We start from the raw sequence: 12804 nt of genomic DNA, 5'->3' as shown, positions 1-12804 counted from the left end.
TTGAACTTTTTTACTTTATCTTAACTTCAAACAGAAATTTAAATCACTATTTTGGACATACACTATTGATAGTTTGTACCGCATGTCATTGAGGAAACCCGAAAAACAGACAAAGAAAGATGACTGCACAAAAATACAGAAAACAAGTCAAAATCAGCCGACGTCAAATGTTAATTGAAAAGGCAGCAAATTCCATATTGAAGTAATTATGATTATGTTGAATAAAAAGTAAAATATATTTTGTATTCCATTTATGATTATTATTCATTGTTGTATCACAAGTTTTTGTTATGTTCACGATCTTTCAACGTACTATATTAAAACCGCAAGCATAATGTATCACAGGATCAAAATGTATATCACGCTGACAGGATCAAGGGATCAACTTGGATACGTGATACAGAACTTTCAGTTTCACGAACGAAAAGTGTTTCACTTGCATTAAAATTCTGGTAAATTATTTCCAGCCTTATCAACTTTCAGGTCAATACCATCATAAACCACCCCTTTTTTTATTCCTTCTCAAGCTACAACTAATAATTTATGACTAATACTAGTAGCATTATTACCACCATGCAGCTGTGAAGGAAAATGTATTGTCTATCAAAACCAGCTACTTATAAGTATGCAAAACAAAGTTCTACCAATAACATGCACTAAAAATACGTATATAAGTAACCTCAAGTACTATTTTAACATGCACTGAACATATACAAAACACCGGTAACTAATATTTCTTACGAAACAATGCGAATGTACAAAATTATTCCGTACCTGTCAGCATCTTGAACGCACGATTACAAACGTCAGCTTCTTTGAAAAGCCACAAGCGGTTCAACACCTGGCACACGCGTCCTTACACGTCAATTTGTTTGCAATAAATTTTAAAATGTAATAAAATTCTGAATAAATATACTAAAACGTTAAAATAAACACGCTTGTTCTCAATTTGGAGGACTAATGAAAAATCTTATAGTTAATCATACCTACATTCGAATTGATGGCAAAAAAAAACTTTGAAAATTATATTCTTGGCGCCACATCATCACATTACACAATACGTTATAAAAATTATATGAAATTCTCGTCACACTACACGTATTCAAATGCTCACATAATTATCTGTTAATTCAACTTTTTGAGCGTCTGCCACCTCTTTCGTTCGTTCCACAACCAATTATAAACATGTAGCCAACATTTCTTTATACACCATTTATATCAAAGAGGCGTCGTTGGTATATATAAAATAAGCGCAAATAAGTATCATCTTTCAGATTTTTAACTTTTTTTTCCTAAAATACTACCATTAAAATAGTAATAAATTTGAGTTTTTAATATTATAAGTTAAAATTCATTTCACCTTAAATTAAACAAAATATGTCAGGAAGAAATTTCCCTTCAAAAAGGAAGGTTCCTAACTGAGTTCTTAAAACTACAAACACTGATTTGCACACTAGCTATTGGGACTTTTCGAAAAACAATGTTGATAATTATTTGAAATGTATTTTTCCAAAACTGAAGCAAAACATATTAAAGATGAATATTTTAAAAAATCACACTAACATTTTAACTGGTTATGTAAACAGAAAATAGTATAGTGATTTATGACATTTAGTTTAAACAGTTAAAAAAAAGCGACATCATAATGGATGAAACAATTATTTTTCTCATAGCATTTTTTTAATGCTATAATTTTTTTTAAAAGCACAGAACTTTTTGGGGTTATTGATTTTATTAAATAAATGCAACTAATATATATTTTTTTGTAATTACTACAAAGATATAGAGGAAAAATTAAATTAAATGATTTGTAAAACTTGTAATTTGGCTTTCGCTCGATTCATCCCCACAACTTTAATTGTCAAAACTTTTCAAATTAATATCTACTAAATTTATTTACTGCTGTCACTAGATCCAACATCTGTGGTTTGGATGACAAAACCGTGGGTGGTACTAGTGATACTACTGGTTCGGCCACAAACTGAATGTACTTGGCCGCCGATTATGTGCCTGCCTACTGAATAGACATGCCTGGCTACCTACTGGATGTGTGTTTCTGGACACTGACTGTGTGTACCTTGCCACCAAATGGTCGTGTTAGCCTGACCAACAGTCTGGACGTGAGTGCCTGGCCAACCGATCGATGTGCATGGACACCAACTTGACATTAATAGCTTACATCAAGGCGTGTCTGGCTACAGACTGGATGTGCATAACCACCAATTGGAGGTTCCTGGCCACCGACTGGATTAGCCTGGCCGCCGATTATGTGCGTGTGTACTGAATCCACTGTCATGTATTTTTTTTTTTTAGTTGATAGTGGCCTACAGCCTGAAGCCCACGGTCATAGGGTAACGTGTCCTTATTCGAATCGTTATCATATCGTAGCAATCAAATCTCTGTATGTAAATGAACAAACTGGGACTCGAACCCAGAACCCCTCGCACCGCAAGCCGGTGTGCATATGACTGCGCTACGGAGGTCGGCACTGTCATGTATGACTGGCCTGAGAACATATGGCATATGGCATGCAAAGGATTCGCTTCGCCTCCTAAAAAGACTATATAAATAGAATAATGCAATAATTTCCTTTTTTTGTACTTGCAAGAATTATGAAATAATTTTTTTTATTTCTTGAACCTGTCACTCCAATATTAAATTTAAATAAATATTTGAACTGAAATTAAATTTTTTGCATCGATCAAGTATCGAAACAAGGACAATAATCGATTGAATCCATCATTAATTTAACAAGTGAATTTTTTTTATTTTGGAAATTTTTTCGAATTTCAGGCTTAAAAATTACATATTTACACGATGGCGGCCAAGGCTGTTGACAAGATAGCGGATGTTATGACGCTACCTGACGATGTGTGTTTACTAGCGCTACTGGTAGGCAGTATTGAAAATAAAGATGGCGACAACATCCTCTAGCAAGTGATGCTATTAATCCTTCAAACGAAAAAAGAAAATACAAGTCCGAAATGTGTGTTTTTTTATTGCTATACTTATACCATATTTAATTCTCGGCCTGGTAAATGTGTCAATGGTCATGCGGTTAAAGGTCTTGTTTTCCAATCCAGACGTCCGAGCTATCAAAGTTCGAAATAATGTGTGTATATAAGTATTTATAAACTATCTCGTAATACGATCGTCCCAGTAGCTGAGTTGTCAAATCTTAAATCTCAGAAAGTTATTCTCTAGTTGCTTTGAAATATTGACACAATGTCGCATTAAAATATACGCGTGTTTTTATATACCTATGTGTATGTCTCACCTGTGACAGGCGAAAAGATAGATAAAAATATAGATAGGTAAAAATATAGATAGGTAAAAATATATTTACAAATTATTGTTTGTGTGTTCGTCTTCTGTTTTGTAAAGATAAAGATATAGATAGAAAATTATAGACATAGAGATAGAGGTATAGAGATATCTAGATGAAAGTAGATCGAGGTATAGATAGAAACATTCAAACATAGATACATATATATATATATATATATATATATATATATATATATATATATATATATATATATGTCTATCCATATCTCTCCAATTACCTAACTATATATATATATATATATATATATCTATATATATATATCTATATATATATATATAGAGAGAGAGAGAGAGAGAGAGAGAGAGATAGATAGAGAGAGAGAGAGATAAATAGAGAAAGTTAGAGAGGTATAGAGAGATTTATATACATAGAGATATAAATATAGTGAGACTTATAGAGGGACATATATAGAGAGATAGAGAAAGAGGCTTTGGATATTGTAAAAAGGCTGTCCGTTTAGTCTTTATTTTCGTGGTAAATTAATTATTTTTTAAATTTATTTATATTTTAATTGAGTAAATTCTTATGTTAGTAATTACGAAATGGTGAATAGGGCAACTTCATTATGAGTCATTTCATTCCACCCAGAGTTTGACCTTGGTAATATTTAATTTCTGTTTTTCAATTACATATTTCCTTAAGTTATTATTCCGTTTTAGAACATCCATGCACCAAACGCATATTTAAGTTCCCCTCCCCCCCCCCCCCTTTTCTTTCTTATTACAAAGGTTTTATTAATTTCAGTCTGTAGTAGGCTACTTCTCATAGCTTTCTTGTTCCTTGGTTGTCACAAAAAGCTAAGTTAGAGAATTTTCGATTTTAGAACAATCAGAGGCGTAGCCAGGATTTGGGTATGGGGGGTGTTAAGAAGCATGCCCCCCCCCCCCCCCCCCCCCCCCCCCCGTACTAAAGCGTGCGGGAAAATTTGGATTTTAAGGTGTAAAATAGTGCTATTTTAGCAGTTTTCTGTTCTTAAATTTAAATATTGTAATGGTTTGAATTTTATTAATTTTAATATGAAATTTGTTTGAGTGATAAATTAGAAATTAATTAAATATTTCGGGCTGGGGGGGGGGGGGGTTTGAAAAACTAACCCCCCCCCCCCCCCTGGCTACGCCCCTGAGAACAATGAGGGTATAGAAGTGGGAATTAAGAAAGCAATACGTTTCTCTGTGCGAGCGGCTTGCCGAATCCTCGGAGCCCACGCGAGAAGCATTGCGTCGACCGCGTCAATAGTTGGAGCTCTTCAGGAAGTTCAAGGATTAGGACTATCTGATTTTTTTATGCATCAGATTAGTGATGTTACGACGTCCCCTGTATTCCTACCGCGTCGGTCGCTATCGTTGAATAGCAAAACACGACGACGATGAAGTATAGAGCCTGTTTCCAAGAGTTCTTTCCGAACTACAGGATTTTCAGACGCCATGGAAATCGCGGATATCTCACTTCGCTCCAGTAACACATCTCATTACCGGCAGTTAGCGGTTTCAGCTACCCATCGACATTTCAGCCATCGAGAGGTCTAACCATAGGTCCAGACACCGCCGAAGATAATCCCTGCCGTCACTTTAGTAGCTGGTAGCCGACAGTGGCGGATCCAGGATTTTGGTTTGGGAGGGGCTTGACCCAGCTGAGGCTAGGCTTTATCAAGGCAAACACTAAAACAGTAGTGGACCCAGATGCCTTTGGAGGGGGCTTGAGCCCCTTAGCCCTTCCCCCCCCCCCACCCCCCTGGATCCGCTACTGGTAGCCGACGACTTGTGCGTGTTCAATATTTGCAGAAACAGATTCATGTCGCTTATGTATAGCATCATAACTTACTGGCTCGTATTGAGGTTTGCTCACTTCGTACCATAAATGTTACGTCAAAAACCTGATGAATATTGTGCACTTTACAGTTACTATCCTAAGCGTAAAACATCAAAAGATTGTAATAACTTTCTGAAGTTATGAATTCACACGAAAATCAAGTTAATTTGAATACACTGCATGTTATAAGATTGAATATACTGTATTTGTTTTCTTATTGACTAGAGGTAAGATCACGTGTGTGGTTTATTATACCAAATGCGAGTGCCAACTTTTAAATTGATGCGTTACTTTACGTCTGTTTGCAGTTAATCATACTATGGAACACTTACACTCTCTAAAGGCTAAAATAAAATTACCATTTGACGCTATCACCTAGACAGATTTATTATTTTATTTATTCTATAGCGGAATTTACGTACGCACAATAGATGGGTGTGGCGTGCTGGTTAAACTGCCTGGCATAATCAAAAATAACCAATACCATTTACATTTCAGTTAATGAAAGTATTGGATCATTCGTCGGGCTCGTCTACAGAGAGCGCAAGTTCCCGCTACAATATGTGTACTACTTCAGAAAAATTACAAAAACAAATTGAGGGAGGCATACCGGGGTGTTTGACCTGAAGCAGTTCGCTGTATCGTGTAACTGAACCCTAGCATTGGCGGATCCTGAGGGGGGGGCGGAGGATAGCAGCACCCCCCCCCCCCCTTAAACTTGAATAATTTCTGATTTTCCTAATCATAGTTTCCCAATAATACTAAAGTGCTATATATGTATAATATGACGTTTTTGAACCAGAAATCAAATGCACACGACTAAATAAGAACTACAAAAGTATTATTCAGCTTTCCAACCCGCTGTTAAATAGAGCAGCAAGCTAATTAAGACCACACCAAGCTCTACTGTTCGGTATTTCAATTCCAAATAAACTAAAATAATTCGGCCCCTCCCTGAGCCTCGTTCTGGGCGCCCCAGGTTGCGACGGCACCCCGTGACGTCAGCTCGCGCGGGCCGCTTATCGCAGCGCCCGCAGCCGCCGAGCTGCGCCGCGTGACGTCACGCGGGGGGTAACCGCCGGACCGGAAACCTGCCAGGGGATCGTTCTGCGCGCCTCCTTTCCCTGCAAGACGGGCGCATGTCCCGAGCGAGACAGGCTTCGACCACGTTTCAGCACCGGGACCCCCGCTTAACTTAGGAATTCACAACTTAAAACAGTCTTAACTTAGAATTTTTGAATAAAACCACATAACTTGGAACTCTCATAAGTTAGAACGATCATAACTTAGAAACACACAACCCCGAAACACAAATTAGAAAGTCATAACTTAAATTATCACAACTTAGTCACACACAACTTATAACTGGCATAGCTTAGAATTCCTGAGACCAAAAACGATGTAAACATTGTGATAAAATAAATTATTCTTATAAAGCTCACGATGAACAATGGGACGATAATGATCTTAAAAATATTTATAATAAACATGCAAGGAAGATGACAGCAGCAGAAGATATCAATTACACATCATGGGAAGATCCTAACATAATAGTAGATCGTCTGAGACTACTGATTACTTCGTTTAGAGCAGGAAACTATTCGTATCCTAACGAATTAACCACAATACTCAAAGAATTATTGAGGGAAGCTGGCTTCATACAATAATGACTTGTTTTACTTGCATGTGAATACAATTGAAAAAAAAAAATTATGTTTCGTATTTTAGATGAGATTGTTTTTATTTCACTAGAATCTGATTTCTAACTAAGACTGAGTTCTCAAAATACTACTTCTAGCTTAAAGAAGTAAAAATCATCATGAATTACTAACAAAATGGAGAGTAACAATAAAGTCATTCCAGCAATCGGAGAAAGTTGAATTAAAATGAAATTGAATTCAGTTGGAACCAAATGCTGTTGGAGTACTTGGAGCATTGGAACATATTTATTGATATTTATTACTAATTAGAATTTATCTCGATTATTTTATTAAATTAAATATTTACTATTATACACATGTTTATATTAATATTGAATACTGAGTATATATATCTTTAAATTTTATTAAATTTATTCTCTTCAACCGTATTTAAAAAAATAATTTTTGACGTGCGTACATAATTATTAAATTAAATTTATTTTTCGTAACCGTGAAATTGTTTACGTTACCATGCATTGTGATGCGGTAGTGAAACGTAAATATCTTGCAGGTTCGCGATCCGTTTCCATTACTCATTAAACTGTATGTCATGAGAAACCTCAGTCTGTTTGTGCCTTAAGAAGGGAATAGTTCCCGAAACGTCGCAACTGTTGTCTTGGGGAAAACATACTGTGTCATTCTGTGCTACCATCGTTGTGGTTTTCAAAATATCTGTTTTGTCGCTCAACTGTTGCTTGCGGTGTTCGTCTGTGCTGTCGTCACTGTTTTGTAACCTCGCTGGATTCACCTGTGCGTCTCTGTATAGCCGTAGTTTTTTTTTTTTTTTTTTATCTGTTACGTTTCATTGTTGGGTTATTCTATTTGCCGTTGTGCACCGTAAATTTTCTTTGTAAATGGAACATAAATAATTTTAAAGTTATTTTAAAACCCTTGTTTGAATAGCTTGCCAGTATTAACTGCGCATATTAAGCATAGTAAAACCCAAATTGTTGAATATTTGATCGATTATCTTTACCATGGTTAAAAGAAAATTGCCGAAGCTATGTGGTGTACAAAGTTATATTTTTCTTTTAGTATTGCAAACAAGACCTTGTCAACTGTTTTCCAAAAGAATCTTTTGTAAAAGTACTGAAAAATCAATTCTGTGAGTTTTCCAAACTATTTTTCGTCGTTGTTAGCCCACCCTGTGTCCGTCGTTTTTTTTTTTTTTTTTTTTTTTTTTACCATTTCTTTCTACGTAATTTTCTGTCTATGGTTTAAATGTTTTGATGTACCTTGAGTTTCGCTTGTTTTCTGTATGTTAGCACATTTATCTTTCTTGTCTGATATTGAGGTTTCTTATGACATTCATTATAATCAGCAATGGTGTATGTCCTAAATTATATATATAGACAATCTCCCCAATTGCAAGAACCATTAAAAAAAATTAAAGTATTTATTTGGTATTTGAAACCCGTACGTTTGCCGAAAAAAAATTAAAATAAAATTAAATATTATTTTGTAATAATCTCAAAATATCAAGTGTAGTATGTATAGAGAATTTAATTTCATAACGAAATTATTATATCTACTTAAGTTGTTGAACTGAAGGAAAATTCGAACATATTAATTTAAAACAACAAAATTATAAGGAAAGTGAAATCTCTTGCTATAGGATATTTTTTTGTACAAAATATTTTTTGGACGAAAATAAACGTACACAATCATTAAATGAACTTTTGATACTGTAACAGTTAACACATAATACATGTTATATACTATTATACGTAGAAATATTACACATCCAAAATAAAAACACTGAATTTCAATTTTTGCTACAATTAAAATTACAAATATATAAATAGCGATGTCACTGCGATGTGCACAAATATTAAATAAAAACTTTCTGTATTTGTGTACTCAAAGAAGTTCATGTTTAATAATCTCGATGATTTAATTACGTTTCTGAGGGTTTAATTGTATGAAATAAAACATTTATGCTCCTGCTTAACCCTGAGATAAGCTATTACCAAGAATTCTGTACTCAGGAGTACTGCAAGTTCAAATAAAATGTAGCTGTATTCAAATAATGTGAATATTTATAAATCAAATCTCACAAAACTAGTGTCACATAAATTCTTTGTCTTCAAAAACTGATCGATTTAAGGTCAGTACTATCATTATCTAAAATTCCGACGATGTCAGTATGAAATGTATTTTTTAATTTGACATCTCCAACACTATCACTGATTTAGTACTTAATTGAAGATTTTGAAAATTTCTATTTGCAAACAGTTGTTTGAATAGCTTTCCAATATTAGCTGCGCATATTAAGCACGGTAAAACAAAACAAAAAGAAGCCAAAAGTGATATAACAAGGTTAACTTTTCTGTGGCTTTAAAATCAAATAAATAAAATGTTTATACAATAACTTCATGCTTGTAAGCACATGCATATTTTAACTAAACACACTCTTTTAATATCTAAAATTTATTTCAAAATAACTTTACCATCGACAGTGCAAGCTCTTTACATATTTTTTACTAGTCTATAGGTAGTTCTATATAATTATTGTACTGCGGGACTGTAAGTTTGTTTGCAGAAAATCAACTAGTTATAAGTACAAATTATATTTCACTGTTATGAAATTACATATGTAATTCATGCTGAACGAAAAACATAAGAACACATAAATTTGTTCGTTACCGAGGTTAGATTTTACTGCATGTGTTAAGGACACACGAAACTACAGTAACCTCGTGGAATAACATCATGTCAGTGTTAAGAAGACTGCAAGTATCCGCTCTACCACTCTGGTTCTGGGGTAGAGCGCCTGCCTTGTGACTTGTAGGACCCGGGTTCGCGCCCCGGCTCCTCCAAGGCGGATTGCCCAGACGAAATGGTGGCATTTTCTCTGGTAGGAATACAATCCCTTGTAACAAGTCAGGCTACCAAAGAAACGGTGGGTGGAACAGAAAAAAACCTTCCAGGTGGCTTCCAAATGGGGAGCCCGTTTCTTTTCCTGGGCTCCCCATGCGGTGGCCATTCCGGGGGTTTCTCCGGGGGAACGGAGTTTTGCAAAAATATTTTTTTTGTAGTTTTGTAGCGTTCTAGTTTTTAGTTATTGTAGCATTATCATTCCAACATTAAAAAAATTTGCTTTTGTACATAACATATTTGAATTAAATGTGTATCAGTCAGTGAGTTTTTGTATACCGATGTTGTGTGTTCAACAATTTATCGGTATATATTTTCTTGAAGTATTATTGACAGTTACATACCTTTGTTATGGATTATTTTAGACTTTTTGTACGAAAAAATTATTTTAGGCACATGAATTTTATTCCTAAAAATATTATTTCTGAAAAACCACGTAGTTTTCAATCAGGAAGATCGTCTTCAACATATACAGTACTTTCCAACCCAATCTCTTTAGGCCTCGTCAAGAAATGCGTGGTATATAATTGTTTTAATTATCTTACAAATATACGCTTTGCGGTCAAATTTGCAAATGCAATTTAATGTTATTAGGTGTTCCGCAAAGTAGTAGTTTATCTCAACAACTATTTAATATTTAAGAAATGATATATGCTGATAAAAATATATGTTTGTGAAACTATTCAGCAAGATATTTCAGCTGTCCAGATCTGGTTTTCAAGTTAACAAACGTCTCTGAATTACGATAGCATTTATTGTATAACATTTAGTAAAAAAACTAATTCAATTCATTAGAATTATCACATAGTAATAAATGACATTAAACGTGGTGCCCACTTTTCATACCTTCGAGTTATAGGGGATGCAAGTTTTTATTTTTCACCAACATGTAGATAAATTTGCACTTGAAGATCTTTGGTCTTATTAAATTTATAACATTCTCTGCATCAATACTTTGTTCTTGAAAGGCTTTAAAATTCCTTTTTAATATGCTACATTCCTATATAAAATTAATTTGCATTTTCTATTTACTAGACGTTCAATCAGCGATACACATTTTACTATATACGTTTTATTACCATTTTTGATGCTTCAGACATAATATCTCGGTTTGGATTAAGATTTTCAACTTGCAATTATAGAATTAGTGACACTTATACACCATTAGTAACTATAAAATTTGTAAAAAAAAATATATAACTCTGTTTGAATAATCTAGAAACATTCATTTGTAAAAAAAACTTTTATAATCTACATATTTATTTTGTAAACACCATTTTAGTTTCTGTTTAAATTCTTGTGAAAACCAAAGTAACCAATTAGTTACTATGAACTTTATCAATGTTTGTCTATCTGTGTGTTGTGTTGTTTCGTGTTTTGTCGTAAAGTTATTGATATGTATCGTTGTATGTCATGTGTTTTTGGTTGTTATTCTATGTGCTTATATGGTACCTATTTTTAAATGTATGTGGTGTCATATTTCGTTTATAAGTGTCGTAAGGCACAAAAAACTGAATTTCAATTTGATCTGACAGTTTTAAAGAAGCAGAATTATATGCTACGCATAGTAATATATTTTATTTCGTAATAGAAAATAAAACTTAAATTTTAGCAGAGTATTTTTGAAAGACTGCAAATCTTGCAAACCCATCAACATTCGATGTACGAGCCTATGTCTCCCCTAGAGCGCCTGTGCTGCTTGACCTGTGCCAACAAATTACACTACACAAAAATATTTCCCTCGAATTTCAGCATCTTAAATATACATTTTGTAGACTTTAATTTAATAAGGACATTAACAACCTTACTATTTGAGATTTTTGTGATCTATCACCCTAATAATGAAAACATTGAATATTTGGTTTGGATTTGCAATCATTAAATAATGATCTACAATTACTTCAATTATTTCAGTGTGCACAAATGTAAATTCTATGAAGCTAGTTACATTACGATTTTATGAGTAAGGCCGTTTTACTCTTTCCGTGGAATGTATTAAAAATGTTGGCAGAATTCCCCTTGGTCCATTTTTGTTATGGCAGTCTTCCATTATGGTACGTTTCCTCATGTTTTGACGAAGGCGGACGACGGAAAACTACCATATGTATTTTTTTTTAATTGTCGTAATAATAATACAGTGCTGCTCCCTATAGTAAATTTTTGGAAACATTTCTTTCTTTTCGTCCGCGATTTGTTATTGCAACTATCATCGTCAGAAGCGCTATCTGTAAACTTTGAAGTTAACCTGAGAAACAGCTAGAGGGTTGACAGCGCTATCTACCGAGTATTCTATACACTACTTCGAGAGCAATGCTGGCAGTTTTCCGTTATGGTTCTTTTCCGACTTTTTCGAAGAGGCCAGACCACAGACGACTGCCAGACGGAATACTTCCATACTTCCAGTATGGTAGTCTTCCGCGCCCCCGTGTGGTTTTGAAGTGAAACTTTTTTGGGCGCGCGATGGGAGTAAAATAATCAAAGGCCGAATTGTTAATGTAACGTTTTCGTGAAACATTGTTGTTGAAACGTTTCTCAAGGACAGAGAATTGGCCAAAGAGAAATATATATGTGTCGAGGTTTAGATTGCCAAGGAAGTTTCACGTCTATCATGTGCTGTACGCTGTTTTTTTTTAAAGTGAAACTTCTAATGCGACTTCCAACAAGGTTGCGTTAAACGTTTAACGCTCCTGGAGAGGAGGAATAGAAAGAGATTGAGCGAGTGTGTGTCATTTCTCTATGTCCACGAGGTCTCGCCGCGTCAATTTTCTCCTTGGGGCGAACCCGTCCGCTTAATTAAATAAACAGCTTTTATCGTTAAATGATTTCATGATTTATTTTAGTTTGATTTGATACAATATGATTTCACTAAAAATCAATTTCTACCCCTTCCTATTTTCATTTCCACATTACGAAGTTTCACTTCTTCCGCACGGAGAGACTCCACGCACTGTTTTTTATTTTTTTTTTATTTATTTATGGAGCCAGCTCAACTGCGTAGTTGAGGATCTGGTTGGGAAGGGCGGCACATACCCGGTTGTTCCGCGCGAGCTTGTGCGGCGCAGATAACGG

At 34.5% G+C, this 12804-nt stretch overlaps 1 protein-coding gene across 1 annotated transcript in view; it reads right to left on the bottom strand.

Annotated features, from left to right (window-relative positions):
• Nucleotides 1-1179, bottom strand: part of LOC134534224 (histone deacetylase complex subunit SAP130-like) — a 44285-nt gene extending 43106 nt beyond the window's left edge. Inside the window, exon 1 of the mRNA XM_063372496.1 lies at nt 775-1179. The gene's annotated coding sequence lies outside the window, so the exon portion shown is untranslated. The remainder of the gene's footprint in view (nt 1-774) is intronic.
• Between the last annotated feature and the right edge of the window lie 11625 nt (nt 1180-12804).

This window comes from Bacillus rossius, chromosome 7, assembly GCF_032445375.1.
Source record: "Bacillus rossius redtenbacheri isolate Brsri chromosome 7, Brsri_v3, whole genome shotgun sequence".
Taxonomy (NCBI): domain Eukaryota; kingdom Metazoa; phylum Arthropoda; class Insecta; order Phasmatodea; family Bacillidae; genus Bacillus; species Bacillus rossius.
This window is presented reverse-complemented; position numbering and strand designations above follow the sequence as displayed.